We start from the raw sequence: 6,000 nt of genomic DNA, 5'->3' as shown, positions 1-6,000 counted from the left end.
TGTAATAAAATAACAATGAGTTGAATTTAGATGATGAAAAAAATATATATATATATAAAAATGTTTCACTAATACTTCACCTAAATTAGATAGCAAGTACCGAGGAGGGTGGGAGACGGGTGCTGTAATAAAAAATGAATCCCGTACAGATTTACTATCCATTGCCGTTCACCTACCCATAATCTAAAACTCATTTGCTATCAGAAAATAATGGTATAAAGGGCTAAGAAAGCAAATCACAATGACAATGAATAGTTAATCTATTTTGTTATCCAGAGGAATAGCATTAATGTTTACAATTTCTAAATCCACAATTCTTGGAAAATAATTATCGAGTAGAAAAAAAAAGAGGCATTTATGTTCACCTGCGTTACAGCGATTCTTGGTGTCTTGCATGAGGAATAAAAGCTTAAAAATAATGTACATTACATCAAATCTAACCCTTGCAAATCTCTAAATCACCCTTTTGTTTAGTTTTTTTATTTGATACCTGTGTGCTATTCAGGGCCGGACTGGGAGAAAAATTCGGCCCGGGCATTTTTTTATCACAGCGGCCCACTAAGAAGGGGCCGGAGCAGAGAGGGTGTGTTTCGTAATCACTAATGACAAACACGCCCCCTCTCAAAGTGAGCATGTTGGTTCAATGCTCTTCCAAGGCAGACCATGCGCAGAGCTCTGCTAAAGAGCTCTAGCATGAGAAAAAAAAGCCCTGTATTTGTTCTGCACAGTGCAAGCAAATTTAATAACATGCTTGCACTGTGTTTCCTTGCAACTTGTCTCTGGTGTCTTTATAAATGGATACCAGGAGACAAAAGGAAAGAGTATTGTGCATGTGTTTGGAACTTGCTTGTGGGATTGCGTGTGTGTAGAGTGAGCTGATTGTGGTGTGGTATTGTGTAATAAGGTCGGTTTTAGTCGTGTTGTGTTTTTGGTGTAATGTAATGCATATGTGGCTAGGGGCTGTAGAGAATGTATGTATATGGGATGTAGTAAGTGTGTGCATACAGGCTATAGTGTGTGTGTGTGTGTGTGTATATAGGTGATGTAGTGTTTGTAGGAATTGTAGAGAGAGTGTGTTTAGGGGTGTATTATGTGTTTGTTTATAAGGGATCCAGAGTGTGTATTTTAAGAATGTAGTGTGTGTGTGTCGGTGGTGCAGTGTGTGTTTGAAGGACCCAAAATGTGTAGGACATCTAGTGAGTGTGTGTATATAACGGATTCAGAGTGTATAAAGGGATCTAGTGTGTGTGTGTATATGATCCAGAGTTGGGTAAGGGATCTAGTGTGTGTCTGGAACGTAATGTGTTTAGGAGTGCAGTATGTGCGTGAGGGGTGCTGTTGTGTGTGTGTGTGTGTGTGTGTGTGTGTATATATATATATATATATATATATATATATATATAATATAAATATGTTCTGAAGTATTGTGTGTGTGTGTTTGGTGCAGTGTGTATGTGTGAGGGGTGCAGTGGGTGTCTGTGAGGGATGTAGTGTGTATGTGAAGGGTGTAGTATGTGTGTGTGATGGATGCTGTGTTTGAGGGGTGCTGTGTGTGATGTGTGTGAGGGTGCTGTTTATTATGTGTGTGAGGGTGCTGTGTGTGATGTGTGTGAGAGTGCTGTGTGTGATGTGTGTGAGAGTGCTATGTGTGAGAGTGTTATGTGTGAGAGGGCTGTGTGTGATGTGTGTGAGAGTGCTGTGTTGTGTGATGGGTGTGAGAGTGCTGTGTGTGATGGGTATGAGAGTGCTGTGTTGTGTGTGATGGGGTGAGAGTGCTGTGTGTGAGAGTGCTGTGTGTGATGGGGTGAGAGTGCTGTGTGTGAGAGTGCTGTGTGTGATGGGTGTGAGAGGGCTGTGTGTGATGGGTGTGATGTGTGTGAGAGTGCTATGTGTGATGGGTGTGAGAGTGCTGTGTTGTGTAACAGTGCTGTGTGTTAAAGGGCTGTGTGTGATGGGTGTGAGAGGGCTGTGTGTGATGGGTGTGAAAGTGATGTGTGTGAGAGTGCTGTGTTGTGTGAAAAAAAAAGAAAAAAAAGTAGGCATTATGTCCCCCCCTCCTTTCTTACCTTTAGCGTGGGAGGGGGGGGACCGGCAAGCTGGTACCTGGGAGAGAGGGGGGGGACCGGCAGTCGCACAGAATCCCTGGTGTTCCGGTGGTAAGTGAACTCTAGCCTGCGGGCTAGAGTTCACTCTCACGAGATCCGGTCGTTGCCATGGCAACGCACCGGATCTTGCGAGAGGAACCCAGCGGAGCTGCAAGATTGAACTCCGCTTGGTCCTCTCCCTCCACAGCCGCATATGCCGCAGGTCTGTCCAAGTGGGCCGGTGAGGGAGAGCTTTGATCTCCCCACCGGCCCGTCATGGAATACAGCAGGGCCGGCGCTCGGATAGTGCCGGCCCTGCATAGACAGGCAGGGGAGATCCTGTGATCTCCCCTGCCTGCCTCGGCCCCACAGCCACCGCAGCCCACCGGGCATTTGCCCGATGGCCAGTCCGGGCCTGGTGCTATTCCAATTATTTTTAAAATGGAAAATATTTGTGCTCATTATATGATGTCTGCCAGGGGATTATGTAGGCACTCTCCTTGTTATGACTTCCAGGGATTTATTCACTAAAAACTGAATTGAAAAACTTTTTCAATTGAATTGAAAAGATTTTTATAGGTCTTACATCAGGTTTGCCCAAAGGGTAGACAACCAGATGTTTTAAAATTACAACTTAATGCATTGTCATTCTAACAGCATTTTAGAGGCATGCAAAGCATCATGGGAGTTGTCGTTCAACAACATTTGGGCCCCCTTCTTACACTAATCTTGAGGAAGCCTGGCATTTGCAGTTGTTTGCCCCAGAGTTGCATAATTATCTCATTTATATATCTTTAAACATTTAAATTGGCAAAGGAGGAGAACTCTAGAACTTTTAGGGCAGGGGTGGCCATGATACCCCTTTAACGCTTTTTTGGCAGGCAGCTTTTAAAGCAATATGGAAATTATAGTTTGAAATAGATGGAGTCCTTCTTGTTGACCTTTCATGTTTTAATGGTTGTGTATGGATGTGTGGACAGGAAGTGTGTGGTTCTGCTCAACTGCAGTTTGCTTGATTTCATAACTAACTGATTTATGTCATGGAAATGTATTCTATTGCAGTGATAAAGTTATACACAACAAAATTCTGGCCTTTTATAAAAGCAGGAAAGAGGGATCTGGGTCACAAAACGGGGACACTGTATTAGTGATACCTCACAAACGTCTGAGGTGTAGAGCAACAGTCGAGTCCGAGTCCCAATTTTTTTTATCTGTGGTGGCTAATTTGAAGGCACTAGATAAACATCTCAATTAAAACCTCCACTATCAAACAGTTTGTGGAAAAAAACACCACCAGAGTATTTTGCGTATCCTGGAAAGTAATCTTTAAATATTTTATTATTATATTAAAAAAATATTTATCAAATAAAAAAGTTATAAAGAGGCAATAATCATGTAAAATATGTTATCCCACATACACTCATTTATGTATACACAGCTACTATGAGGTAATTTTCCTCCTGCTTCACTGTTTAGTGATCAGAGTCGTGGTCTGCAAATGTTACCCCACAATTACCTTTTAAAGGCCAATGACATTTGTTACCAGCATCACAACTTGGTCACTGAAAATGTAATGCTAGCATGGTATGATCTATTATGGCAGCATGGATTGTAGCTGCTTTCTACTATACCTTAAATAACAACATAACCTTGAAGAGATCTATTTAACTTTTAAAAAAACTTTATTTAATTTAAAATAGATTTCTACTTGGAAAAATGGAAATAGGACATGAGGGGACATAGTCACATGTACATTTTTTATTTCATTTTTTTGCAGTGCATATGCAGATATCAGTCGCTTATGAGGTACCCCAACGGCAATCCTCTAGCGCGGTGTAGCCATTGAGGTATATGAGAAATCTTGCACAATTCTATAATTAGGAAAAGATTTAACAAGAGTAACATATTCTAGTTATTATATAAGACAAGTGTGGTGCCTTTACTTCAGAAGTATATCAACATGAGAAGCAAGAAAAATAAGGCATGTTTAAGGCTTGCATCTTGTGCCACTGAGTGCCCAGTCGTGATTAAGTTAGGTGACTGGTTAGCCATATAATATGTCACATGTACAACGATTGATTTAGGAAGGTCAGCAGGCGTATGTCTCTGAGTGGCCCCTACAAGGTGGAAGGCTAGACAGTGATATAGGCTAAGCGTTAAATTGGCGTTAGTGGTGCTGAGTGCCTGTGTACGTGAATGTTGCCTGTGCCATTGTTGTGACGGCCAGAGTAGTTGGCGGTTAAGTCTACTATCTGACCAGGCTAGGTGTGTCAGTGCAATCACATTGCAGGATGCGTCCATTAGTAGTGGCTCTAGGTAGAGTAAATGCATGTAAATATATTCTGGCAAATTAGATATGGAAATAATAAGAGTATACAAGAGAAAACACAACATAATAGAACAACGAAATTACAGTGTATGGGTTTGTCACATGATAGTCCGTCCGGACTTGCGCCATTTGCCTCCTATTATTGCTCCTGGGTCGACACCATCTTTGGGAGGGCTTGGGAATAAAGTCTTGCTCTGTCCAGTGCTGCGGAAAATCAGGCTCGCCCCTCCAGCCTGTACTCTTGACGGTCAGCCAATTTCCTGGAGCCCTGTGCGGTCAAGGGTTTCCCGTGAGGGATGTTGCAGTGGGTGTTGCTTGTATGTAGTGTGGGTCCCCAATGGTTTTTCGTAACCCTCCGCTTGTGTGGTCAGTACCTTCTGGTCGAGACCTTCTTGGCTCTCAGCCCAGCTGGGCGGCTTGTGTTGGTAGTGGAAGCTGGGGACATGTGTGCGCCTTTGAGGGGTTCCCCACTCTTCCCGGCACTGCCATCTTGTGCTCCCATGTGTGTCAGTCTGTTAACCTCCCAACACAGTCCAATGCTTTTTGTAATAATTTTCTCCCGTTCACCTTTTGTTCTGCAAGGGGGCAACCTCCTAATTTCCTGGTAGTGGATTCTATGGTGGTTTGGTGGGGTGTCAAACAGGTCTGCATCTCTGGCTGGGAGTAGACCCCTCTGAATGCTCACTCACAATCTCTAAACAGGAAGGAATATTGGCAGAGAACTGCTCCGAGCCAGAGGTGCAGACTTGTTGTGTGAGCAGAGCAGGACTGGGAAGGGAGAGCTCTCCACCGGCCCATTCAGCTGATGGGGGCTCAGCAGAACCAACACTATAATGGTATCGCCAGCAATAAACAATTTTCATTTCAGTTGTTAAAATCATGTATACATGACATGACTCATGGATATAGTAACATACCCTGGAAATCACAAATACACAATTGGTGTAGTGAACAGGTTAAGAACAGCACTTGTGTATGGACTAAACTGTCTGGAAGGTATATAAGACTAAGTGTCAACTTGGGGAGCAGTCACCCTCACTAATTCCCTTTACTCTAAGCAGACCTCATCTAGGTGTCATACCCCTCAATGGCGAGACATAGACATTAATTTCATGATACGCGAGTGTCTCAGTTCTTGCTAATACTATGTTCCATGAACAAATCCCTTTTTAGTAGTTCTAGCAACACTTTTTAGGCATTGCTGCAGAGTAAAGATGTCATTTTTCAGCGTTTAGATATATTTGAACAGTAATCTAATTTAGTAAGCACTCACATAGTAAGTATCTAACTTGGGGCTTAACATAATATGGCCGTATGGTGAACTGAATCCCGATATTTGTTTGTTGAGATGAATGATTTTATTTAGCCTTATAAAATGTAAGGCTATGCACTGTTCCTTAATTTGTGTTATGTATACATTTTGGTCACTAGGCAGCACCATTCCTGAAAAACGCATGTTCTGATTGTCCCCCAATTCCCTTTTTGTCTAACCTGTCTCTGGCAGTTCATCATGTGACTGGCTGAACATACAAGTGTTTACATTCTGGGTCTGCTGCAGCGCCTGGCTGCCTATTATCTAAATCAAAT

Source organism: Pelobates fuscus, chromosome 2, assembly GCF_036172605.1.
Source record: "Pelobates fuscus isolate aPelFus1 chromosome 2, aPelFus1.pri, whole genome shotgun sequence".
Classification (NCBI taxonomy): domain Eukaryota; kingdom Metazoa; phylum Chordata; class Amphibia; order Anura; family Pelobatidae; genus Pelobates; species Pelobates fuscus.
The sequence above is the reverse complement of the archived record's forward strand: the minus strand, read 5'-3'. Positions refer to the sequence as shown.